This window comes from Vicugna pacos, unplaced genomic scaffold (assembly GCF_048564905.1).
Source record: "Vicugna pacos unplaced genomic scaffold, VicPac4 scaffold_18, whole genome shotgun sequence".
Lineage (NCBI taxonomy): Eukaryota > Metazoa > Chordata > Mammalia > Artiodactyla > Camelidae > Vicugna > Vicugna pacos.
The window spans coordinates 72,759-100,623 of NW_027328739.1; the positions used below are offsets into that span (position 1 = coordinate 72,759).

The 27,865-nt window shown below is 38.6% G+C and overlaps 1 long non-coding RNA gene across 1 annotated transcript in view; it reads left to right on the forward strand.

The window, feature by feature from the left end:
- Window positions 1-27,865, forward strand: part of LOC140692893 (uncharacterized) — a 49,025-nt gene that overhangs the window by 8,557 nt on the left and 12,603 nt on the right. The window contains exon 3 of the long non-coding RNA XR_012068499.1: window positions 27,313-27,410. This is a non-coding gene — a long non-coding RNA (uncharacterized lncRNA). The remainder of the gene's footprint in view (window positions 1-27,312; window positions 27,411-27,865) is intronic.

Consider the following 27,865-nt stretch of genomic DNA (forward strand, 5'->3'; position numbering starts at 1 on the left):
TGTATGTCTTCCTTGGAGAATTGCTTGTTTAGGTCTTCTGCCCATTTTTGGTTTAGGTTATTTGGTTGTTTCTTATTAAGTCATTTGAGCTGCTTATATATTCTGGAGATCAAGACTTTGTCAGTTTCATTTGCAAAAATATTCTCCCTTTCTGTAGGTTGTCTTTTTTTTTACTTATGGTGTCCTTTGCTGTGCAGAAGCTTGTAAGTTTCTTTAGGTCCCATTTGTTTATTCTTGCTTTTATTTCTATTGCTTGGGTAGACTGCCCTAAGGGAACATTTCTGAGATGTATGTCAGATATTTTGCCTGTATTTTCTTCTAGGAGGTTTATTGTATCTTGTCTTATGTTTATCTTGCTGAAGAGACTGTCTTTATTCCATTGTATATTCTTGACTCCTTTGTCGAAGATTAGTTGACCAAAAGTGTGTGGGTTCATTTCTGGGCTCTCTATTCTGTTCCATTGGTCTATATGTATGTTTTTGTACCAATACCATGCTGTCTTGGTGACTGTAACTCTATAGTGTTGTCTGAAGTCTGGGAGAGTTATTCCTCCAGGCTCTCTCTTTTTTTTCTTCAGTAATACCCTGGAATTTCTATGTCTTTGATGGTTCCATATAAATTTTATTGTGATTTGTTCTAGTTCTATGAAATATGTCTTGGGTAATTTTACAGGGATTGCATTAAATCTGTATATTGCCCTGGGCAGTGTGACCATTTTAACAATATTGATTCTTGCAATCCAAGAGCATGGGATACCTTTCCATTTTTTAAAGTCTTCTTCAATTACCTTCACCAATAGTTTACAGTTTTCTGTGTATAATTCTCTCACCTCTGTGGTTAGATTTATTCCTAGAAATTTTATTACTTTGGGTGCTATTTTAAAGTGTTTTATTTCTTTACTTCCTTTTTCTGTTGATTCATCATTAGTGTAAAGAAATGAAACTGATTGTTGAACATTAATCTTGTAACCTGCTACCTTGCTAAATTCTTCGATCAGCTCTAGTAATTTTGGTGTGGACCTTTTAGGGTTTTCTATATATAGTGTCGTGTCATCTGCATGTAGTGACACTTTTACCTCTTCTTTTCCAATTTAGACCCCTTTTACTTCTCTTACTTGCCTGATTGCTATGGTCAGGACTCCCAAGCCTATGTTGAATAGGAGTGGTGATAGTGGCATCCTTGTCTTGTCCCAGAATTTAGTGAGAGCTTTTGAGGTTTTCACCATTTAGTGTTATGCTGGCTGTAGGTTTGTCATATATAGCTTTCATGATGTTGAGTTATGTTCCCTCAATACCCACTTTGGTGAGAATTTTTATCATAAATGGGTGTTGAATTTTATCAAAAGCTTTTATGCATCTATTGAGATGATCATGTGGTTTTAGTCCTTTCTCTTGTTGATGTGAAGTATTACATTGATTGATTTGCATATGTTGAACCACCTTTGTGTCCCTGAGATGAACCCCATTTGAGCAAGTTGTATAATCTTTTTTATGTGCTGTGGAATTCTATTTGCTAGTATTTTGGTAAGGACTTTTTTGCATCTGTGTTCATCAGTGATATTGGTCTGTAATTCTCTTTTTTGGTGGTGTGTTTGCCTGGTTTTGGTATCAGGGTGATTGTGGCTTCATAGAATGAGTTTGGGAATATTCCTTCTTTTCAATCTTCTGGAAGAGTTTGAGAAGGACTGGTAGGAGTACTTCTTTGTATGTGTGGCAGAATTCCCTGGTGAAGCTGTCCAGTTCTGGATTTTATTTGTAGGGATTTTTTTTTATTGTTTATTCGATTTCATTCCTAGTGATCAGTTTGTTCAAGTGGTCAGTTTCTTCTTGATTCAGTTTTAGTGGACTGTATGTTTCCAGAAACTTGTCCATCTCCTCTAGGTTATCCCTTTTTTTATGTAGTTTTTCATGATATTCTCATATGATATTCTATATTTCTATGTTATTTGTTGTAATTTCTCCATTTTCCTTTCTTATTTTGCAAATTTGTGCTCTCTCTTTTTTCTTCTTTGTGAGTTTGCCCAAAGGTTCTCGATTTTATTTACACTTTCAAAAAATTGCTTTTGGTTTGATTGATTATTTTCTCTATTTCTTTTAATCTCTATTTTATTTATTTCCTCCCAGATCTTAATTATTTCCTTCCTTCTGCTGACTTTTGGGTGTTTTTACTCTTCAGTTTCTAGTTCTTTTAACTGGTGGGTTAGATTTTTTTTTTTTGATATTGTTCTTCTTTTTTGAGGAAGGCCTGTATCACTCTAAACTTTCCTCTTAGCACTGCTTTTGCTTTATCCCATAAGTTTTTTGTGGTTGTTTTCATTTTCATTTGTCTCAAGGTATTCCTTAATTACAACTTTGATTTCATCTTTGACCCATTTTTTTTAATAGCATGTTGTTTAATCTCTATGCTTTCCTTTTTTTTATGCTTTATTTCTCTGAAGTTGTTTTCTAGTTTCAATGGCATTGCGGTCAGTAAGGATGCTTGAGATAATTTCTATCTTCTTAAAATTTTTGAGGCTTCTTTTGTGACCAAGTACATGATGAATCCTAGAAAATGTTCCATGCACACTTGAAAAGAATGTATATCCTATTTTGGGGGGTTGTAATGCTCTGAAAATATCCACTAAATCTAATATTTCTATTGTATCATTTAATTTCTCTGTTGCCTTATTTATTTTTTGTGTGGAAGATCTGTCTAGTGATGTTAATGTGGTGTTAAAACTTCTGACAATGATTGTATTCCCATCAATTTCCCCGTTTATCTCTGTTAATAGTTGTTTTATGTACTTAGGTGCTCATGCTGGATGCATATATAGTAATGATTGTAATATCCTCATCTTGTATTGCTCCTTTAATCATTATAAAATGCCTTTATTTATCTTTCTTTATGGCCCTTGTTTTAAAGTCTATTTTGTCTGAAATCAGAACTGCTACACCTGCTTTTTTGGAGTTTCCATTTGCATGGAATATCCTTTTCTGTCCATTCACTCTCAATCTATATGTGTCCTTTTCCCTAAAGTGTGTCTCTTGTATGCAGTTTATTGAAGTTTCTTGCTTTATTATCCAGTCTGCCACTCTGTCTTTTGACTGGAGCATTTAGTCCATTATCATTTAGAGTAATTAATGATAAATGAGTGTTTATTGCTATTTGAACTTATATTTGCAGTTGATTTCATATTTCTTCTTTGTTTCTTTCTTCTTCCTTTTGTGGTATGGTAATTTTCCTTTGTGTTATCTTGGATTGTATTTAGTTTTTGTTACTCACTTGTAAGTTTTTGGCTTGTGGTTACACTTTTTTGTAAGTCTGTTAACCAATTACTGTAACTGTGTGTACTAAACAGATAGTAATGCAATCTCTAACCCATCCTACCTAGAACAAAAATTTTAAGAAAAAAGAAGAAAGAAAAAATACTCTATATTTTCTTGCTTCCCTCTCCCACTCAATGATTTAGATGTCTTCTTTTACAATTTCATGTTTATTCTATTTGTAATTCATGGTAGTTATCACCTTTCCAGTTATAAGCTCTCATTTCTGTATCATCCTGCTTCTTTTTTATTTAGAGTGTACCTTACAATATTTCTTTTAGCATGGGTTTAGTGTTGCTAAAGTCTTTTAGTTTTTCTTCTCTGTGAAATTCATTACCTCTCCCTCTGTTCTAAAGGATAGCCTTGCTGCAGAAAGTATCCTAGGCTGCATCTGTTTTTTCATTCAGGACTTTGAATATATATTTCCACTCCCTTCTGGCCTGTAGTGTTTCTGTAGAGAAATCAGCTGAGAGCCATCTATTGTAACTCACTCTTTGTTTTTCTCTTGCTGCCTTTAGGATCATTTCTTTATCCTTCAGTCTGGCCATCTTGATTTTGTCTTGGTGTGAGTCTCTTTAGGCTCTTCCTGTTTGGGAACCTCTGAGCCTCCTGTACTTGGGTGTCTGATTCTTTCTTTATGTTTGGGAATTTTTCAGTTATGATTTCTTTAAATACCTTCTCCATCCCCTTTGTTCTTTCTTCCCCTTCTGGAACTCTTATGATGCATAGATTGGCATGCTTTATATTATCCCATAGGTTCCTTATATTGTTTTCATTGTGTTTTATTTTTTTCTCTCAACTGTTCTGATTGTGTGCTTTCTGTTGTCCTGTCTTCTAGGTCACTTATTCGTTCCTCTGCATTATCTAGCCTGCGTTGTACTGCCTTTAGGTCAGATCTCATTTCAGCCAATGAATTTACCAATTCTACTTGGCTCTTCTTTATAGCTACTATTTTGTTTTTGACATATTTTATGTCTCTAAACACTATCTCTTTTAATTCCTTCAGTAATTCTATCACTTCTTTTTAGAAATCTTGATCTAATCGGCCATTAATATCTATTTCATTGATCGTTCTTTCATGGGATTTCTCTTTCTCTTTTAATTAGGAATACTTCCTCTGCTTCTTCAACTGCTCATATCTGGCACTGTGGCTTAAGGAGTATCAGTTATCTATTGTGGCCCTTAAAGGGGTTTATTTCTTTATCTATCTAAGGCTAATGCTGGAATAAATCTTAAAAACGAGAGAGAGAAATAGAATTTTAAAAGAATGGAGGAAAAGAAGGTTTGAAAACAGTGCATAATCAATAATAGAAGAGCAAGTTGAAGAATAGGAATCGAGTTGAGATGTCTTTTTAAAACCTTAATAAAAAGAAGAACAAAATCAAAACACAATATTTAAAACCTGTGAATAATCAATAACAGATCAAATCCAAGAGAATTAAAAATGAAATGAGAATTGTAAACATATAGAACTGTTTAAAAAGTAAAGATTAAAAAGCTAATAGAAAATAAAACAGGTATAAAAAGATTTTAAAAACAAAGATGTGTTCTCCTAGAGACTGAACGCTCTTAATGGTTTTATTGAGAGTTCTTTGTGTCTTCGCCCTGTTTCATGAACTCAGCTTGCTCTGTTGGCCCCCTCGTCTGTGCTGCTCACAGTGTCCATTGGCAAGAAGATTGCACCCCTCCAACACTGGGTCAGGTGCTGCTCTCCTTCGCGGTGGGCGGGTGGGTCACTCCCCGTCCGGATGCCACAGTCAGTGCTGTGTCAGTTGCTCCATAGGTGGGCTCAGCTTCAAGAATAACATGTTTATGGAGATATAATTCACATACCATAAAATGCAGCCTTTGAAAGTGTGCATTAGGGTTTTATGTACATTTCAGGGTTGTGTAGCCATCACCCCCAAAAGGAACCAGTACCCTTTTGTAAGTCAGTCCCTAACCTTCCTTTCCCTTAGCCCTCAACAGCCACCACTCTACTTTCTGCCTCTATGGGTTTGCCAGTTCTAGGCATTTCATATAAGTAGAACCATACAGTATGCTGCCTTTTTTGATTATCGTCTTTCATTTAGTGTGACGTTGTCAGGGCTCATCCATCGTGTAGCATATATCAATACCCAAATTCCTTTTTGTATTCATATAATATGTCATAGTTATAAATACACCACATTGCTTATCCATCCATCAGTTGATGATGAATAATTCTGCTGTAAATGCTCATGGACAAGTTTTTGTGTGAACACATATTTTCACTTCTCTTCAGGATATATCAAAAAATGGAATTGCTGGGATGTATTCTACTTTTAAATTTTTGAGGAATTGCTAATATAGCTTTTAAAGTGACTGAAGCATTGTATATTTCCAGAAATAATGTATGAGGGGTCCAGTTTCTCCACATCCTCAACTACACTTTTTATAACTGGGTTTATAGATTCATATTTATATATCATATATCATATATATTTGTCATCCTAGTTGGTATGAAGTGGTATGTCATTGTGATTTTGATTTCTGTTTCCCTAATGCCTACTGATGTTGAACATCTTTTTATGTGCTTAGTTCCCATTCGTATGTCTTCTTTGGAGAAACACCTATTCAAATTCTTTGCCCATTTTAATTATATTTGTCTTTGTATTGTCATGTTTTAAGTCTTCTTTGTCTATTCTGGATAAAAGTCCCTTATCAGGGAAAATTTTGGAAATATTTTCATCCATCCTGTGGATTGTCTTCTTACTTTCTTCATGAAGTCCTTTGAAGCACAGAAGTTTTTAATTTTACTGAAGTCCAGTTTACTTGATTTCTTTTCTTTTGTTGTTTGTGCTTTTGGTGTCATATATTACAAGTATTTGTAATCCAAAGTCCTGAAGATTTTCTCATTGTTCATTTTCTAAATGTTTTATATTTTCAGGTCTGTGATTTATTTTGAGTTAATTTCCATAAATGGTGTTAAGATAAAAGTTCAGTTTTCTTTCTTTCCAGGTGTATGTACAGGTGTCCCAGCATCATTTTTGTAAAGATTATTTTTTCCCCATTGGATTGTCATGGCACCTTTGTCAAAAATTAAATGGCTGTGTGTAAGACTTTGTTTATGGTCTCTTAGTTCTTTTCTCTCAATCTATTTTTCTGTCCTTTCTGCAAGTATCACACTGTATGGATCACAGTTTTGTTAGTGAGTTTTGAATTTGGAAACCTCAAAACTTTGTGTTCTTTTTCAAGATTGTTTTGACTATATTGGGTATCTTGCATTTCCATATTAGTTTTAGGATCAGCTTGTTAACTTCTGCCAAAAAGCCAGAGCTGCATTGAATGTATAGGTCATTTTGAGGACAATGGCCATCCTAACAATAATAAGGCTTCTGATCCATGAACACAGAAGAGCTTTCCATTTATTTTAGGTCATTTTTAACTTCTATCACTAGTATTTTAGTTTTCAATATACAAGTTTCAGATATTTTTCTCAGTATTCCACATATTTTTCTTAATATTACTAATTATTTTATTCTTTTTGATGCTATTGTAAATGAAAAGGTTTCCTTCATTTTATTTTTAGATTATTCACTGCTGTTGAATAGAAATGTAATTACTTTTTATATATTCATTTGTGTCTTACAATTTTGGTCAGACTGGGTTATTAATTCTAAGAGGAATTTTTTTTCTTTTCTCTCTATTTTTCCTTTGTGGATTCCTTGTGATTTCAATATATAATATCATGTCATCTGGAATCAAAACAGTTTTATTTCTTTCTTTCTAATCTAGAGGCTTTATTTTCTTTGTCTGATTGATTTGACTAGAACTTCTAGTACAATGTTGATTTTGGGAGGGAATAATTCAGTGCTTCTGCATTATGTATGATCTTTGCTTCAGGTTTCTCATAGATGTTCTCTGTCAAGTTGAGGAAGTTCTCTTCTATTCCTAGTTTTTATCCATTATTCTATTAATATGTATTACATGAATTGACTTTTGTATGTTGTACTGCCTTTGCATACCTGGATACATCCCACTTAATAGTGGTCTATTTTATATGTTACTGTTTTGGATTTGCTTGTATTCTGTTGAGGATTTTTGCATTTATATTCATAAGAGATAGTCTTTAGTTTTCTTGTGATGCCTTTGTCTGGTTTTCCTATCAGTGTGATACTAGTCTCATTGAATGAATTGGGAGGTGTGCCCACCTCTTTATTTTCAGACGAAATTGTGAAGCATTTTTTGTTTGTTTTTGTTTTTGTTTTTTCTTTAAGTAGTTGATGGAATTCACCAGCAAAGCCATAAGGGCCTAGCATTTCTTTGTGTGAATGTTTTGGATTGCTATTTCAGTCACTACTTACTTTAGGATTATTTGAGTTTTCTATTTCTCCTTGAATTAGCTTCAGTCATTTATGTCCTTCTAGGAATTTATCCATTTCATCTAGATTATCTCATTTATTGGCTATATAATTATCCATGGTATTCCCTTATATTCCTTGTTATTTTTGTAAGGGCAGTAGTGACATCCTTCCTTTCATTTCTCATTTTAGTAATTTGAATCTTCTCTCTTTTTTTTTCAGTACTAGATAAAATTTGTCAATTTTATTGATATTTTCAAAGAACCAACTATTCCTTTTGTTGATTATTCTCTGTTGTTCATCTATTGTCTATTCCATTTATTTCTGCCTTTAGTATTTTGATTAGAATGTTTAATTCATTTATATTAATGTAATTTCTTATCAGATTGAAGTTACAACTGCTGTCTACTTTCTATATGTCTTTTTTTCCCATTCCTCTATTACTACACATTTTTGTACAAAGTAAGCATTTTCAAGTGTGCCATTTTAATTTGTTTATTTTATCTTTTTCTTCTCCTCCTCCTACTCTTCCTCCTCTTCTTTCTCTTCCATTGCCCTGGAGATTATAATTAACATCTTGTTTTAAAGCAATCTAGTTCACATGAATACCAACTTAATTTCAACAGTACACAAAAACTTTGCTTTGGTATCAGTCTTTTCCCTCCCCCTCCTCATGCTGTCACTGTCATACAAATTGCACCTTTATGCATTGATAAGCTCATCTACACAGTTTCATAAATATTGTTTTATGCAGTTGTCCTTTACATCAAATAGAACAAAACATTTACATGTAATACCCGATTTATACTGTTTTATTTTTTTACTCATGTAGTAGTGCTCTTTATTTTTCAGGCGAGTGTCCTTTCATTTACACCTGCTGGACTATCCTTAGTATTTCTTGTAGGGCAGGCCTGCTAGCAATGGATTCTTTCAGATTTTGTTTTTGTAGGAGTGTCTTAATTTTTCTTTTAATTTTTTTAAAGAATCATTTTGCTGGCTATAAAATACTTGGTGACAGTCTTTTCCTTTTATCTCTTTGACGATACCATCCACTGCCTTCTGGTCTTCATGGTTTTTGATGAGAAATCAACTGTCTTACTGAGGAGCCATTCTATATGTTGAGACACTTTTGTCTTTCGGATGTCAAGATACTTTATTCTTGTCTTTTGACATACTGAATCTGATGTGCCTATTTTAGATGTCTCTACGTTTATACCACGTGGAGTTTGTTGAGCTGCTAGGATGTACAAATTAATGTTTTCATCAAATTTGGGAAGTTTTCAGCCATTATTTCTTTATATATTCTTTCTGCCCCTTTTTTTCTCTCCCTCCTTCTAGCACCCCCATTATGTGTGTATTGGTATTGTTGATGGTGTCCCACCTATCTCTGACACAGCGTTCATTTTTTTTCATTCCTTTTTCTTTCTGTTCCACAGACAGGATAATCTCAGTAGTTTTAATTTAACTGACTTTTTCTTCAACAAGTTCATATCTACAGAGAAACCACTTATTGAAATTTTTATTTTAGTCATTATATTTGTATCTCTAGAATTTCTAGTTGGTTTTTATTATAAATTTTATTTATTGTTATTCTCTGTACAATGAGATGAGCACATAATTTAATCCTTTAGGCATGGTTTCTGTTAGTATTTTGAACATATGTGTAATTGCTTATTTATGTCTTTGTCTAGTAAGTCCAGTGTCTGGGCTACCTCAGGGAGTTTCTGTTGACTACTTTTTCCCTGTCTGTTATGACCAAACTTTTCTGTTTCTTTGTACATCTTCTAATTTTCTGTTGAAAACTGGACATTTAAAATATTACAATGTGGCAGATCTGAAAGCCTGATTTTCCTCATCTCCAGGGTTTATCATTGCTTTCATTGTCATTGCTGCTGCTGCTATTTATTTAGTTACTTTCCTGAACAAATTCTGTAAAGTCTGTTTTCTTTATCATGCATGACCATGAGATCAGTGTGTGTGAAGAAAGCCTAGTTGTCATCACTGTAGTAATGATTGGACAGTGATTTCTTTCAATGACTGGAGCCAATCGTTTGAGCTGTTGCCAGGTGGCTGTGTGTCCACGTGCTGAGGGATGCCCTCAGCACCGGCATGCAGTCAGCAGCTCTTCCGTAGCCTTTAGTTCTTGCTTATGCAGAACCTCAAGTTCAGCCAGAGTTGAAGGCTTAGGATTTTCTCAGATCTTTCCTTGCCATGTGCCACACATGTATATTGCCTTCTACAATTCTCAGAATTTTTTGGAGCTTTTTAACCCTACCTTCACCCCCAGAACTTCTCATTACTCAATTTTGCCTTCTAAGTTTCCTAGTCAGCACCTAGTTAGCCTCTACTGGTCCTACTGCCTCAGACAGTTGTAATGTTAGATACTCACTGCTGTTTCCCACATACACTCTGGGGACAGGCTGTTTGCACAGCATAAGTTTGTGATAGGTCACATAGTGACAGCTCTCTGGGGGCGGATTTTTTGGGTAACTTTAAATCACTTCTGCCCCTATCTTGATTGTGAGACTATTGCTTATAAAGGCCACCATTTAGGTGAGGATACAGGGATGGGGTAGATCAAGTTACAATGCCTCAAAACTCACTATCTTTATGGAGATTTAGCTGGGTTTTTTTTCTCAAATAAAGACTCCCCGAATTGCTGGAAGTGTTGGTTTAATTTCCAGAGTTCTACAGAGGTTAATTTTGACAAATTTTACAAAGCCATTGTCATTGCTTCATAGAGGAGTAAGTTTTCCAAGATATTTCCTCAGATATTCTAGAAGTGTATCCCATTTGCATTTGTGTTTAACTGAGTTACTTGCAAGACTAACTAATTCTACAGCTCCAGCCCCATTCACATAAGAGTCCATCTGCATGGATTCTCCTACAGCAGTGTACAACCTGTTGTCAGATTGTTGTTTTTCTTATTAAAGTGTAGGGGTTTTTAAAAATATGCTCATGAATAGCCTTTTGTCATTTTTACACGTTACAAAACTTCTACTAGTCCGTAGTTATTTTTTCCCCTCACTTATCGTTGCTTTAATGAAGTTCTCACTATTAAGGATTTTCAGTATAGCAGTTTGTGGATGCTGATCACACGGGTGAGGCATTTAACTACTGTCTAAACCTCAGTCTTTGCTCTGATTCACTGTCTGGAACATCTGAACACATCTACTGAACCCCGTATACCAATGGATGCTGACAGACCTAATTAAAAAAATGCTTTTTAAGTAAAGCAAAAAATATTAACTTTGACACTGGAAACGACAAATCTCAAATTTCCTAGCTGATCTTGCTTTCTGTGATCATGAGCTACATCATGTTTTTAGAGCTGACAGGCATATTGAACTACTAATTTTATTTCATCGGATTTTAGAATGCAGAACACATTTCAGGCCCACTTATAGCACCATATGTGTATCTTAAAGGATATGTACATATGATGATGTCTTTATTATAAGTACCTTATTTTATTTTAAGTACCTACTGCTGTGCACCTCATTAAGGAAAGCTTGAAACTGCAGTACTGAAATTTTTCATACCACCATCATCCCATAGCATCACTTTTGCACTTAGATGTTGTGTGGCAGAGTATTTTTCTGCTCCCTAGAAATGATCAATGTTGAAGGGGGAAAAAAACCCTCCTCAAATAAATATAATCCAAATCACACACTTATCTGAACAATGGCCACCATTTTAGTCCATAGTCCACACCAATCCATCTACTCATACTGACTCAGAGTACTCAACATAGACAATCCACCCCTGAATTCAGGGTCCTCAACACACGTTCTATCCCTTCCCCATTCCTTGTTGATTCTGACCTACTTTTGTCCAACGCATCCTGCCAGTCTCTTTGCTACCTGACTGCACTTTTCAATTTTTACCTTTGAGTTCCAGGCTGCGCCTAGTAATTCCCAGAGAAACGCCAGACACTTGGCTCAACAGGAGGGGCTGTGAGGATTTCAGAAAGCTGTTAACCTAACTCACTTTCAGATCAGTGAGTGGCTGTTGTGAGCATTCCTTCTAGATCTCTGCCATACCGGCTGCATCCACCCCAGCAAAATAACGTAGCTCCTCCAACCACCTCTGCCTCCATTCATCTGGGTTTCTGCTTTCAGTGACACGCAGATGCTGCTGATGGGCATTATATATATATATATATTTTAATTGAAGTATAGTCAGTTACAATGTGTCAATTTCTGATGTACAGCACAATGTTCCAGTCCTTCATATTCACATATATATGTATGAATTCCTTTTCATATTTTTTACTAAAGTTTATTACAAGATATTAAATATTGTTCCCTGTGCTATACAGAAGAAATTTAGTTTTTTAGCTATTTTTATATATAGCAGTTAATATTTGCAAATCTCAATCTCTGATGGAAATATTTAAAGCCACATCTGGAACCCTTGTTGCGGAAGTGTCTGAGAAATATATTTTCGACCTCATAGACTTTTGGTTAGGAAGATGGAATAAAGGCTGACCTGGCTCACCTAACTTGTCTGCCTTTGTGAGTTTCAAGTCCCAATGAAATGTCCCAGCCCTTCAGTAGCAAACTCTTAAAGCAACCAAAATGCTCCCATCTACCAGAGCATGACTTGTCCTTAGACACTGCTGGACATAACCACCGACGCTGTCTAAGGCATCGTCTTCATCTGGTGCACACTTTGTTTAGATTTGTAATATCCTGATTAACAGGACAAGCTAGTTTGGATTCCCAAGGCCACAGGCATCCTTCTGCCTGACTTTGGAGTATATATGTTCATTGAAGAGTCCTCTTTCAGATCAGCTAGAGCTGTCTGGTGTGTGGTTTCCCAGAGAATGTGGGTGCAGTGCTCCCCACCAGAGTCCTACCAGTTGTTTTATTGCAGGAAGAGAGAGAGCAAAAGAGACAGAACAGGAAGTTCTTGTCCAGCCTCAAACACAGTCACCCCCTCCCAGGGCTCTTGCTCTGGGACAGACAGCAGTGCAGGTCAGCAGCGATTTGGCCCCGGTGTACTCCAAAACATGGTGTGGTTTTACTGGGTTATCTGTGTCTTTCATGGGCCCTGCAAAGTTCTCGGCTTTGTGAAATGGGGAACTAAGGAACTCTCACCCATGGCTGTAACTCCCAGGGTTTGCACCCTTACGGGTTTTGAGGATTTGCTGGCAACTCATTCTTTTTCACTGGGTCATTTCTCGGTTACACCTGCAGTCCTGTGACTTCCTTATCAGAACTGCTCCTTACGTTCGGGATTTAGTGAAAGATGCCATTTTAGCCTGTAAGTTCATGTTCAGGGAGGAGGAGGAAAAAGCACAGATCAGAATTGCTCTTTTGCTTTTTTTTATTATTGTTTTCATAAGCCATCTCTTGTTGTCGAATGGACACTGAGCAAATGAATGACTGTTACAGCCCCATTTGAAGGATGAGAAAAACGACACTCAGGGAGAGGAGGCAAACTTCCTGAGGTTCCAAAGACCAAAAGGGATGGACACAGAATAAGATCCCTGCAAATTTCTTGTCTGTCATTCGCCTTTATGTCAATGACAGAGTGCCGTGTGTAGTAGTAAAGTTGTAACGTGCTTTTAAAAGGGTGCAGATGTTCTTGTTTTGTTTATAAAATCACAGTGTTTTGTCTGAGACTCTGAAAAAGAGAAATGGGTTAGTAAATGTTGGTTTCTCATCCTTGGTCCTTCCTCCCCTTCACAGATACGGACCCTTCCATCTGTAGCAGGAATACGACAGCCCCAGCCTTCCCGTCTCATGAGATCAGTACTCATTCATTTCATTCCTGCCCACCAGTAGGTGATAAAGCACAGCGAGATTTTCATGTCCTGCTTCACTGATTCTTGTGAAATTAGGTGTTTGAAGATAGAAACTCATGAAAGGAAGCTGCTTTTTTTTTTATATAAAGTGCAGTAATTTTCCTAGCAGAGAAGGAAATTGAGGATTTTCTTCATTGAAAATCAATAGAGATTTCAAGAGCATCTGTATTTCTGATGCATGGATTAAAATGACAAAATCTAGAGGGATTACAGAAACACAAGGAAGATACCAAAAGTGTCTTTAAAGAGCTTTTCTAAGACTGGGCTTGTAAAGAGACTGTTAGTTGACAGAGACCCTCTTCTCACCCATAGTCCCTCTCCTTAGGTTGGAAAGGGCCTGCGCTTCCCATGTGTGCATTCCTGGTGCTTCAAGTGAGTTGTAGGTTAGGGCGGTGCACATGGTGCTCCCTTCAGTTTGTCCATCCTAAGTAACCCCTGGCAGTCAGAGGGCGAGTGTGTTGCAACGATGTGAACCATTCACCATGCTCTCCGTGGTGTGTGCTCATCTCAGCTCATCCAGGCTTAGGTGATGGCAGAGCAGAGAGTGGTGTCAAGAGGTCAGCCATGAGTAGGAGGGAGCAACTGGAGTCAGCTGGTGCCCAAGTGGCTAGGAGTTCCAGGTTGAATTCCCAGGACTTCCCACAGCTCATTCATTCAGCTAATACTTCTCCAGCACCTGTCATGTGCTGGTGCTTCATTGTGAACAGAACCAAATCCCTGTCCTCATGAAGATGACGTTCTAGTGGACATAAGAAATGATAAACGCAGAAGCAGATCCAGGTCAGGACACATGAGTGCTGTCTACTTTGGAGTGCACAAGGTGAGATCCTTTGGGAAGGAATGTATGATACAGGAAAATGTGGGGGAGAGGATGGCCATATCCCAGGTCTTATTTGGGTCCCTGAGATGCACCTCGTGTTGTGTGGGTCCTTGGTTTGCACAGGAACGAATCCAAGAGAGAGCCACAATTCAGTAAATGTAGATTTATTCAGAGAGATATATACTCCACAGACAGAGTGGGCTGTTTCAGAAGGCAAGAGAAAGGCCATGAGGCGTGAGGGTTGGGTGCTCCAGTTTAAAGGAAAAGTAGATACACACTCCACAGACAGAGTGTGGGCTGTCTCCCTCAGCAGAGAGAGCAGCCACGAGGTGTGGTTGTTAGTTTTTATGCCCTCAGTATCTTCATATGCTAATAAGTGGGAGGAATATTCCAACCGCTTTGGGGAAGGTGTTGCGATTACCAGAAATTGGGCCACCACTCACCCTTTGACCTTTCATGGTCAGCCTTGAACCTGTCCTGGCACCTGTAGGAGTGCCATTTAGCATCCTGCTGTATTTCAGTGAGTGTGTATTGAAGCTCAAGATCTACTGGGAGTTGACTTTTCCACCGTCTCGGTGCTAATGGCTGTGCCATTCTTTTAATGGCAGTGCCCTTCCCCCTTCCCTCCTGTCTCATGAAGGAGCTCTGGACTGATTGCACAATTGCAGAGCAGGGGACAGAGTGGAAAGAACTTTATAAGTGGAAGGTGGAAGGCAGTGTTGGTAGTAGAATTCTCAAGTCAATTATAAAGTAAGGGTCTTCTGTTTGCTGGGGGTATCTGGTGTCACATTAGGGAGCTGTGAGCCTTGGGGACTTCAGTGAGTGGTGGCTCACTGTATATACTGTGTTGCTTCTTAGGCGGCTCGAGAATAGTTGGCTTTTAGGTGACCCATTCACTCAAGCAGGGGTCTTTTTGGGGATTTTCTGCACTTGAGGCTAACATGGGTCACATGGGGGGGCAGGACCGGCCAGTCACAGCTTGGTCCACAGTCACCTAGTGCCCTCGTGGCTTTCATCCCATGGATGCGTCACTTCTCCCTGGATGGGGACAAGGTCACAAGTGGTGGGGCAGCTTCTCAGTGGCGAAGGCATTGCTCTCCAGACCCAACACTCAACAGCATGGACCCCTGGTGTTGGCCACAGTCTTGGCTAGATGAGGCTGTTGAGTAGCTGAGCTCGTGAGACGTGGGTGCCATGCTTCCACTCTCACCAAGAGCTCTACTTTTGAAGGTTCTGGTCAGACAGCCACAAATACTCCCAAGCCCATAAACAAGGAACAGTCCCTTTCACTCGGGGAAGGGCACACAGAAGGAGAACGGATCATCCCGAGAGCAGGAGAGGCCAAATCAGTCCTGCCCTCAGGGGTCTGACAGACGAGCCAGCTCAGTTCCTCTTACTAGTTGTTTACTTGGAGGATCTGGGGTATTTTGGTGACCTGCAAGTGTCAGGAAATAGTACACGAGGGCTTTGTAGATTTTCTGGTCTGGTGTTAACTCACCCCATTGTAGCTGTTGTGCAAGGAAACAAAACTTGATGGACAACAGGCCATGGCCCCTGCTCCCTGGTGGAGCCAGGAGATTACAATGTTAAGAACGACTGCGGGGGCATCATTTCTATGTTGAGAGGCCAGATGGCCTTACATATCTCTCATGCTGGATGTCTAAGTTGCAAAGGGAAACTGGATTTCATCCAGCTCTCCAGCCAAGGAGGAGACCACAAGTGGCCTCCCCCACCAACTGTGAGCTCTTTGCCTCCACTGACAGCAGCATCTATAGCAAAAAGCTGGGCTGCCACCTGCGTTTCCATGTAAACATCCGAGTAGCCACAGCAATGGCCTTGTGAGCGATGGTGTGCCCAAGGAAGTGCTGTGTGGGACGGAGGGAGGAGTGCCGGGGTCAGACACCGGGCGGGCGGGCAGGCAGTGAGGGCATCTGTGCAGCGCAGGTGCCATGGAACTGAGCCAAAGGGAGGCTGGTTTTGGAGCAGGGAGCCTGGGCAGTGCCGTGTTGTTCGTAAGAAGATCCTGGGCTCTGGATCCAAGAAGTCATTGGCTTGATTCCTGATCCCAACCCTCATCTTGGGCAAATGTTTGAAGCTTTCTGTGACTCTGTTTCTTGGTATCCCAAATGGGGACAATAGTAGAATTACCTCTGAGAGTCAGGAGCGCCTTTATAGATGTCATTTCATTACGCTCACAGCAGCCCACGAGCACGGTGCTAGGTCCCCCGTTTTACACGTGGCAGACGAGTAACTTAATCAGTAATCAAGCAGCTAAGAATGGTCATAATCAGCATTTGAATTTGATCCCTGTGTCCAGATAGTTTCTATTCTCACTGAGTATTACTGGAAAACTAGTAAAGTCAGAACAAACACTGCTGGGAAGTGGGTGCTTGAAATATGTTTGTCGTCTTCGCTATTGGGGAGTTTTGACTTCACATTCCTCACAGCACTTCCGAGGCTCCCTGTGTCTCCGGCTGCCCCTGGTGGGGTCTACAGGGCTCTAGGCAGCTTCTCCTTGTTCTCTAACCCCAAGGCTCTCTGCTCTCTGCAGGTTGATTCTCAACCCTGAGTGCTCGGTAGAGCTAATGTCTAAAAACAAAAAAAGGTGGGGACGGTATGGCTCAGTGGTAGAGCACGTGCTTAGCATGCAAGAGGTCCTGGGTTCAATTCCCAGTACCTCCATTAAAATAAATAAAGCTCAATACTCCCCACAAAAAGGAAATAATTATTTAAAAAATAATAAACAGTACAAAGGCCCCACTCTAGGCTGTGGTGCACTATTTTTTAAAGGCTCCCAAATTCTTCCCATATGCAGGAGGTTGAGAGCTATCCCTATACACCTCTTGTGAGCTTGTCCACTCACACCCATTAGCCTCTTGAAACAGAAAAACTACTTGGCTCAGCCTAGAACATTCTCACGATTTCTAGACTTTTATTTGCCTACTGCACATCTCTCCTGGAGCACACAGGCACCCAGCCAGAACTGAATCAGTTGTCTCCTCTCATGACTTGCCCCTCTTCCTGCCCTTCTTTTTTTTTAATTTTTTATTCATTTATAATCATTTTACAATGTTGTGTCAAATTCCAGTGTTCAGCACAATTTTTCAGTCATTCATGGACATATACACACTCATTGTCACAATTTTTCTCTGTGATTTATCATAACATTTTGTGTATATTTCCGTGTGCTATACAGTATAATCTCATTTATCTATTCTACAATTTTGAAATCCCAGTCTATCCCTTCCCACCCTCTACCCCCCTGGTAACCACAAGTCTGTATTCTCTGTCCATGAGTCTATTTCTGTCCTGTATTTATGCTTTGTTTTTGTTTGTTTGTTTGCTTTTGTTTTTTAGATTCCACATATGAGCGATCACATATGGTATTTTTCTTTCTCTTTCTGGCTTACTTAACTTAGAATGACATTCTCCAGGAGTATCCATGTTGCTGCAAATGACATTATGTTGTCGGTTTTTATGGCTGAGTAGTATTCCATTGTATAAATATACCACATCTTCTTTATCCAGTCACCTGTTGATGGACATTAGGCTGTTTCCATGTTTTGGCAATTGTAAATAGTGCTGCTATGAACATTGTAGTGCAGGTGTCATCCTGAAGTAGATTTCCGTCTGGATTCAAGCCCAAGAGTGGGATTCCTGTGTCATATGGTAAGCCTATTCCTAGTCTTTTGAGGAATCTGCACACTGTTTTCCATAGTGGCTGCACCAAACTGCATTCCCACCAGCAGTGTAGGAGGGTTCCCCTTTCTCCACAGTCTCTCCAGCATTTGTCATTTTTGGATTTTTGAATGACAGCCATTCTGACTGGTGTGAGGTGATACCTCATTGTAGTTTTGATTTGCATTTCTCTGATGATTAGTGATATTGAACATATTTTCATGTGCTTTTTGATCATTTGAGTGTCTTCCTTGGAGAATTGCTTGTTTAGGTCTTCTGCCCATTTTTGGATTGGGTTGCTTATTTTTCTCTTATTGAGTTGTATGAGCTGCTTATATATTTTGGAGATCAAGCCTTTGTCGGTTTCACTTGCAAAAATTTTCTCCCATTCCGTAGGTTTTCTTCTTGTTTTATTTCTGGTTTCCTTTGCTCTGAAGAAGCTTGTAAGTTTCATTAGGTCCCATTTGTTTATTCTTGCTTTTATTTCTTCTAGGAGAAAATTTTTGCAATGTATGTCAGATAATGTTTTGCCTATGTTTTCCGCTAGGAGGTTCTTGCCCTTCTTATTTCAGGGAATGGCACTATAATTTAGACACTGCCAAAGCCAGAAAGCTGGCCGGCATCTCTGACCTCTTCCTGCCCTTCCATCACACCTGTGGCCAATCCGTCCACCTGCTGAAATGTTTTCTTCTCTCTCCTCCTGGCAGGGCCTCAGCAGGCCTTCACATGAACCTGCCAATAGGCCTCCCTGCCTCTATCTTGTCTCTTTCTAGATCACTTTGCATGTCTCCTCTACCTTGGAGGCACACAGAGTCCTTTGTGATGTGCCCCTGTGATCTCTCCACCTGGTTGCCTCACCTGCCTCCCACACCCTGTGCTCGCTTCTAGACTATTTGCAGTTCCTGGAAGGGACCTGGCTCTCTTTGGCCTCCCTCCTTTGCATGTGCAGCTCCCCAGGGAGAAATGGCCTTAACATTATAAGTTCACCTGATCAATTCTAGGGCATCTCAGAGCTCACCACAGTGGTTCTCTCCTCTGGGAGAGCCTTGGCTACAGTTCTGACTCCCTGCCCCGAGCACCCTCTGCTGACTGTTATCCAAGCCCTCTTAACACGCCTCCACAGCCATCACTTTACAATGAGTCCTGTGCTCCTAGGAGCTCCCGGAAGCAGGGACTGTGTCTTTTTCCTCTTTATTCTCAGAGCATTGTAGAGACTCAGATACAATGGTGGAGGGAACAGTGGTTATTCTGCAATTTCTCTAGAGTTGGGGCCTAGGGGTAATAGTCTGGTGGGAAGAAGGGCTTAGGGGATTTCCCCTGAAGCCACATTTTCAATTAACATTTCATGTTGTTTTTGTCTACTATTTGAAGTTACGAGTCTTAAAACAGAATGACGATTTGTAAAAATTACCCTACCGATGATTGAGGAAAATGGCAGTTTTCTGTATTTAAGAATATTATTTTAAGTTTGTGTGACTGAGGTGGTGGAAAATAGAAATGCAGGGGCTACTAAAGCATTCTCATCCCCTTCCCCACCCTCAGGTCCTTTGGACAGAAGAGACAGAGGGATTTGTCTTTCCTTCTACAAATTTTTATAGTTGACTCCCATTTTTTCACATGCGCCTTCATTATTGCGGCCTCGTTTTCATCGTAGACTAGGTGTCCCTTTGTCTTGAACTAAGTCCCGGTCACTGCTCCCCCTTCCTGTTGGGATGTGCACAAAGAAGCATGGCTCTCATCCTAAAGTCAGAAAAAGGGTAGAAGAAGCAGGGAAACATTTGTTGAGGTGCCATCAGTGTTTGAGCAGTGTTTGAGCAAGGCATTTTACATAATTGGAAATGTAAATTTATTACTGCCACTCCTGCTGCAAAATTAAAAAAATAAAACTATATATCTTTGTATCAACATTCCAGAGCTATGAAAAGATGATTTCTGAGTCATCTGTATTATTGCTTCTTTCCATCAGCTGAGATAATTCAGAGGTGCTGGTGCTTGCAGTCAGCAGCAGCAGGACAGTATGTTGTGAGCATGAATAACTCTTGGGAAAAAAATGCCTTTACTAGGAGCATCTGAAAATGTCTCCAAATATAGATTTAATAAATTGAATCACAGATCTACAGAATGTTGGCACTGAAAAGATATGGAGGGAGCAGGTCAAACTCCTCTTTTTATAAATGGAAAAAAATGAGTTTCAGCTACCAATAGAAAGTGACATTTGTCTTTTACAATGTAATAAGCTTCTAATAATCCCCATTATGAATTGTTCCCATTGTTTACAACTGAAGATGGGGGTAAAGCATATGTTGGTGAAAGACTGTACATTCAGAGATGAAAGCTGAAACTTAGACAAAATTAGATGTTCATAATGCTTTTGAGTCCTGAAAAACAAAGACTTATCATATTGGCAGCATACAAAAAATACTGAAGAAAAGTTTTTGGTCATTTAAACTGCCAAATTTAAATTTAAAATTGCCAGCTAATAAGTTTAAATTTTCATTGGAACATGCTTGTTGAAAAATTGAAGATGAAGACTCATTTAACTTTATCGTTCTTCCTTATTTAAAAGATTTCCTTATTATTTTTTTTTTAGTTTTTTATTTGAAGTATTTTGCTTTACTTGTGAAAGCATGCTCCATTGTTTAGAGAGGCCAGCGTTGTGGTAGTGATTTCTTGGGAATGAAGTTGCCTAAATTCATATTTGAACACAGCAGCTTGCTTCCTGAGTGATTTTGGACAACTTCTCTGTGCCATAGTTTCCTATAAAATAAGAATAAGAGAGTTGCTTCTTCATGACAGTGGTAAGACGGGTCAAAGTACAGAATCTACTTGGAAGGCTTCCTGGCTCAGAGGAAGGGCCATGTACTTAGTTACAGCTATTATTATACTATATCTGGTTTTATAATCCAGGTAAATCTTGAGTCTTACTGATTTCATCTCTTAAAAAATTCTAAATATAAACTCTAAAATGGAAACTCTTAAACTTCATAGTTGTAGCTAATTAACACATAAAGCTCAATGAAGAAACACACAGTGGAGACCAGTTAGCTGCAGACACCTGTGATACTTTCTGTCCTGCACAGACTCTAAGCTGCCACTACCGTCACTTCTGAAATCAAAGGCAAACTAAGGAATAGAGCTTTAAATCTTGGCCTCGTCAGGTGCTCAGACCATGGCAGGGAAACAGTTTACTGTTCACATGTGCATTTTCAAATAATAGTATTTAAACGAACACTGTACATATTTTGTTGTGTGTTTGACATCGTTAACAGAAAAGAAAAGAAAAGAAAAAACAGGAAAAATCCCATGCATTTACAAATAAGGAGGCTATGTCTGAAAATTATTATTTTTTTATATTATGTTTAGGATTTAGTGACCAGTTAGGAGAAATATCATTTCATTGGTGTAATCCCTTGATTGACTGAACATGCTTTTTTAATTAGGAAGAAGAGTGTGTTCCATTTACCACCCGGGGAAAGTGTATACATATAAACCTTTGTGCAAGTGCTCTTTTCTGTGTAAGAACCTGCCACAGACTTTTAAAATCTAATGTGAAATGCTGAGAAAACTGAAAGTCAAGCTGGGAACTATGTAATCTCATAGAGAAAACTTTTTCCAGAGAACATCTGAGCCAACGCAGGGCGCCACTCTGGAGGTTCCACAGTCTCTTCTGTACACAGTGCTTCCCCCAATTCTTTTCACCTCATTTGTTCAAATCAGATCAGTGGTTTAGGATTCTCCAGGGTCTGATTAAGAGACCAGATGGAGGCATTAAATTTCTAAAATTTTCCAACAGTAACAACCAAGGTAAAATATCTAAGAATAGCCTAAAAAAAGGATAGTAGGAACTATCAAAAAATAAAAGTAGAAACTACTGAAAGATATAAAAGTTTCTTTAATCACATGATTCTAGATTAAAAGATCATATCTCCAAAATATCAGAAGTTATAAAATTGATTTGGGTTTATTGTGAATAAAATCATATTAGTAATATAATAATTAATATGATAATGAGAGTTTTACTAGTTCAAGTATAGCCAGATTAGAAAATAGGGCAGGAAGTCCAGATATGGGCTCTGATATCAATAATAATTTAATATAAGAGATGGAAGACATTACAAATCAGGGAGATAAATAAAGGTTATTCAGTGAATGGAACACTTGTTAGCTACTTGGGGGGAAAAGAAAAGATTGAAATCATACAGTGAACCATATATTGTGATAAATTCCAGAAACATTTAAAAAGTAACACAATTAGAAAAAAAAGTAGAAATAAATATGGATGAGTATACAGCCTCTAGATGAACAGTAATTTTCAGAGGAAAGTATACAATGATTTGCATGCATCAGAAGCATCCTAATTTTAAACAAAACACCAGAGGATGTTATTTGTTTACAAATCCGACAAGGGGTTAATTTCTTCAATACATAGAGAGTTCAGATCACTTCAAAGGTAACATCTAAAAATCTCAGGAGCGTAGAAGGCAGAGAAGATGAACACACATTCACAAAGGAAAAAATAGATGTCACACTTCAATGGTAATTCACTCAGTGCACATCAAAATGAAATAGTTTTCCACCTCTCAAGTGAAACAGCTCTGTTTATGAGGATGAAATGACAGTGATCACCAATCCCATGCCTAGGTTACTGGATAATTTTTTGTGAAGTATGGTTGATTTACAATGCTGTGTTAACTTCTGGTGTACTCCTCAAACCTTCTTAGAAAGCAGTCTGGCAGTTGATATCAAGAGTCAAAAATATTCATATGTTTTAATCCACTAATTCAGCTTTGAAAAACTTTTAATCAGGAATTATTTCAAAATGGCAGGGAAAATTCAGTATGGATGCAAGTCACAGACATACTTATATATATATATAAAATCTCAGCCAAAATATTCTTCCAACTCTTCACAAAGTAGAATAGTATGCAGCCACGAAAAAGTGTGTCGATGAAAATATTTTATGACATGTCAAAGTGTTATGCTTATGATAGATTTGAGAATAAAATTAATATATAAAATGATTTGTAATATACAAACAATGCACCGTTCTGAAGGAATTATGTCTATAGGTAGAAGCATTATTCTTATATTATTTTTTATTCATTTTCAGAGTTGGAGTCTTTTGATTGTAGGTGACAAAATCAATCTCCAATGTGTTTAAACAACAACCAAAAAATGGGGATGCATGGGATTTATTGGTTCCTGTAAATGAAAACCTCAGGTCTGAGGTCTGGTTTCAGTCAAGGAGAGATACTCTAGCCCAGATGTTGTCAAGGGCTGCTTTTGTCCTGTCTTCATTCTGTATCTAAAGATGTCTCAGCATGATGCTTCTGGGCACTCAGTATCCCAGATCATCCATCCAAACCAAGACAGGTCTCTTTTGGCAGCTTCCTCTCTTGATAGAGGAAGCTTATGATTCACATGGGCACCAGCACGTATCTCCTCACATAATAGTGGCTCTTCCTGGGTTATTTGCCAATTCTCCAATCATGTGCAAGGCCAATAGAATGAGGGGTATTATTTGTCTTAAACCAACTGAGATCTACTTCTGGTGCTTCAGAAAGAGTGGGTCAATCGAGCTTAAATCACAGGACTAAAAACAAAATGGAGGTTACTTATCCTAAAGCAAGTTCTGGGTCCTCTTCTAAGACTGGGGACAGATCCAGGACAGCAGTTCTGTCCACTATTGAGTACTTTCAAATTTTCTTTAATGAGCAAATGTTAAATTTATGATCAGAAAAGATGATAAATAAGAAGAAACTTGAGGAAGGAGAATGGAAAGCTTTCCTGTTTCTTAAGAAATATTGAACCCATTAAGTGTTTCAAAGAATAATGGAAATGTGTCAAGTTTGTAAAAGTTCTGAAATGAATTAGAATTGATTTTACAGACCATGTAGGAGACAGTGCTATACAGTTAGTGTGTCTTTGGGCTCTCTGAGTATTTCAGTACTTTCACTTAAAGTTGCTTCATTTGGGGCAAATTGCATCATCTCCACGTGGCTCTATTTCCTCATCTGTAAAAGAGATATAATATTACCTTCCCCACAGGGTGATTGTGAGGATTTTGAAAAATAGATGTGTGCTGAAGCAATAGTAAGCATTTAAGGAATCTTATCTATTATGTTTACTTAATACATAATTAAAAAATTATTATGCAGACTTTTAAAAAATGCATACTATTTAAATGGCCTATATGTGCTGTACAAGAGAGGAAGGCTTAATATACCTTCTATAATACATTTTTCTCAGTCTTAACTAATTTTCACATTTAATCACACACACACCAAAAAGTTATTCCTTTCACAATCATGAAGACTTAACTGTGAAGAAAAGGATGATGAAAGAGAGTAGAGGAGAAAATAAAATGCTTTCTCTACAAACTGATGGCTTAAAAACTAAGAAAAACACCTTTTTAAGACTTTGGTCACCATATTCGTAGCTAATACTTAGGTAGAGTTTTTCACATGCCTGTGGTTAATGTTCCAATTGTTTTCAAAATTAGTAAATAATTGACTCATCACAATAGTCTTATAAATTGTTATTATTATACCCCCATTATATGGGTGAGGAGATTGAAGCCCCTTGAGGTTAAGAAATTTACACAAGGCCCCACAGCTAGCTTCGGAGCTGGGATCCAGATGCAGGAGTGTGGCTCCGGGAGGGGCTTGTAAACACTCCCTCTGCTCTCCCCTGCAGGTGCAAGCCAGCGGCCCACTGTTACTATAAATAACATGATGTGGTTCACTTAGTCCTGAAATTCACATTCTTTGTAGCTTTCTCTCTGGGGCAGCCATCAGGAGCAGCCAGGGACACTGGGTACATGCTTCTGGACTATGACCAAGAAGGTAGATGGAAGGAAAACAGTTTAAAGTGGGATCTTTAATGCGCGTTCTTCAGTGGCCAGAAAAAAACCTGCCTAGTGAGGAACTGAAACCCTATCAGCCACGTGCAAGTTATACTTCAGACACCCCCGCTGCCCTTGGGTCCACGCAGTCAGATCTACAGTGGATCAGGGACATGAATCTTGTGCAAATGCAGGGAGTAGGAATACCTGCCATTTTAAGATCTCAAGGAGTATGAAAAGCATGTGAAGCTTTCATCAGCAGAGACCTGCTGTCACTTCCACTGTTTCCCTCAGGGCATGTCCACAGCTTCACTGGTCCTATTCAGAATGAAGACGTCAGCTAGCACTTGCTGACCCCTGAATCGGTGATAGGTTCTCCCTTGAAAGGAAGCATATCCCCTTCATGGGTTACAACTAGTTCATAACCTAAGTAATTCTACAGATGTAGAAGGGATACTTTCATTGGTTCTGCTATCACAGACTTCCCTCCAAAAGAACATGCCACCAGTTACCCCATTTTCACCCATTAAAATATACTTAACAGGCTTCCTTCTTTAGTGCAGTTTTAGGTTTACAGAAAAATTCACAGAAATTGGAGTTCCCATATATTCCCTACGCCCTGCACACAGCTGCTCCTGCTGTCAGCGTGTTACATTAGTGGATGCACTCATTCTTTTTGACATCTTTCATTCCTCCTCCCCTAAAATTTAACATGCCTGATATTCACGTCTCTTATGCATTTACGTGTGATTTATATCACATCTCACGTTTATGTGAGGTTTACAACACATGCATGTTTTCTGTTTAAGCTGGGTTGGGGGCAAGTTTTCTGTGTAAAAATACGATCATTAGTGAGTCTCATGCTGCTGGGTTTTTGGGTTGTCAGGTCCTGTTGACCATTGCTTCAGTTATTGGGATCATTGTCTACGGACTTTCAGTGTTCATTGTATTTTCTGCAAAACTTCCCAAGAACCTGAATGGAACAGACCCAATCCAAAAGTACCTGACTGTGCAGGTGGGCCACGCCCATCACTGCTTCCCTCATCAGTTTTATCATCATGGTGACCCTGAACGCCATATATGAGAAAGTGGCAATCATGATGACTGACTCTGGTAAGCTCCTCCTGCAGCTGAGGCCATTTCTACACCAGTTTTAGAACCAGGTCAAAACAGAGACTATCTTTTAGGCACTTCAATTCCAGTACATTACAGTCTTTAGTAATCTTCAAGTGTAAACGTATTTCCTCTAGCCTATATGAGAAGTGAATTAGCTCCAGTTTTGCATTAGTAAAAGGGACAAAGGTAGCTTTAGAATGTCCAAGCTCTGTGTAAATATGTCAGTGCTTAATAATAATTTCAGTTACATTAGATAATATACCCCATTTTTGAAAGTAAATAGTCTCTGTATTGCAAATATGTGGAAGAGTGTCGTGGTTCCAGTGGCAGATTTGCTTGTGCGTTACGGAGAGGACAGATAATCACAGTTTTATGTGTCTTCCCCCCATGCTGTTCCTGTTAGTGTAGCTCCATTCTATCAGCTGCGGCTTCTATAATAAATGTTTCTTCTCTCTGGCTTGTATCCCACCCAGCAGCTTAGCAGCCTAAGTTAAGTGCTTCCCACACATTGCATGTGGCTGGGTGGTTCTCCCAGTGGTCTGCTCAGTGGTCATCTTCTGAAAATACTATGACCAATTCAAATTCTGTACTAGGAGGATGACCCGTTTTATGTTCCCCAAATGCTTCTAGCAAGTTGCCCCGTGTTTTGTTTGTCTTCTTCAATAGTCCTACCTTACTGCCGTTCAGGGAGACAAGAGAATATTATTTAGCAGGATGTTTAGAAGTAGCTTTCTTTCAAATTACACCTGACAGAGGACAGTCCTTGACCATTGGATACTGTTGTGCTTATAAATTTTAAGGAACGGGTGACCTTTTTTTTTTTTGCCTTGTGGGATATTGCGTTCTTAGTGGGAGAAACTCTTACAACATTGTGTACAGTTGGAAATAACATAGTGGATAAGTTAAGAAATTCAAAACAGCTGATATAAAAGAGTGAATTGCATATATATATATATATATATATACACACACACACATATTTAGCGTGTTAACTCATGTGTCCGTGGCTTTGATTAGGGTTTCAAAGCCGTTCACAGATTTACAGACTTACCTTTTCTTTATTCTAGCTGCAGAGCTCCCAAGGACCAGACTGACTATGAGAATAACCCAGCCATGAAGGTGTTCTTGTTCCATTTTGTCAACTACTACTCCTCGTGTTTCTACATCACATTCTTTAAGGGCAGATTTGTGACTTATCCGTGAGATCTGGTGTATTGGCTGTAAAAATACAGAAATGAAGAGGTGTGAATACAGCTTTGTGTTCTGACAGTCTAATCTGTTTCAGGTTTTCTCTTAGTTGCCCAATGAAGAGTGTCTTTACTCTCTGTTCCTTTGATTTTTTTAGGCATAAAATAATGACTTTATTTCATGTTAGAGCTATCTAAAATTTAAATGAGATTTTCTTTATAATATTCCAGTGTGACCCAAGTGGCTGTCTCCTTGAACTGATGACACAGCTGACAATAATCATGGGAGGACAGTCCATCTGGAATAACATACAAGAGGTGTTGCTTCCGTGAGTACTCAGTCATATGTTCTTGGGGTGAGAACGGCCCACCCACCCACGTCATTTTCCTGCGTGGCCATCTCTAGAACAGGGGAGACTCTCTGCTTATTAAAGCTCTCCAGATAGGATGATACAGCCAACAGTATAAACGTACCTGCTGTTTAATAATTATGTTTAAATACCTTCCTTTTTATGTTTAACATAAATCCTCAAGTGCTATAGTCTCTGCTTATTAGCCCACCACTGGGGACTGACTGATCAGAGCCCATTGAGAGATGGCCCTTTTTGGGGCCATGAACTAAGTTTTCCCACAACTTCCTGCAAATTTCTCCTCCATTTATATATGCATTTAAAAATCCAAAACAGAAATTTGTTGAGTGCCTAGTATGTGCTAGTCACTGTATTAAATGTTGTACATATATGTATGTGTGCTTGTGTGTGTGTGTACAAGTTAATCACCCAAA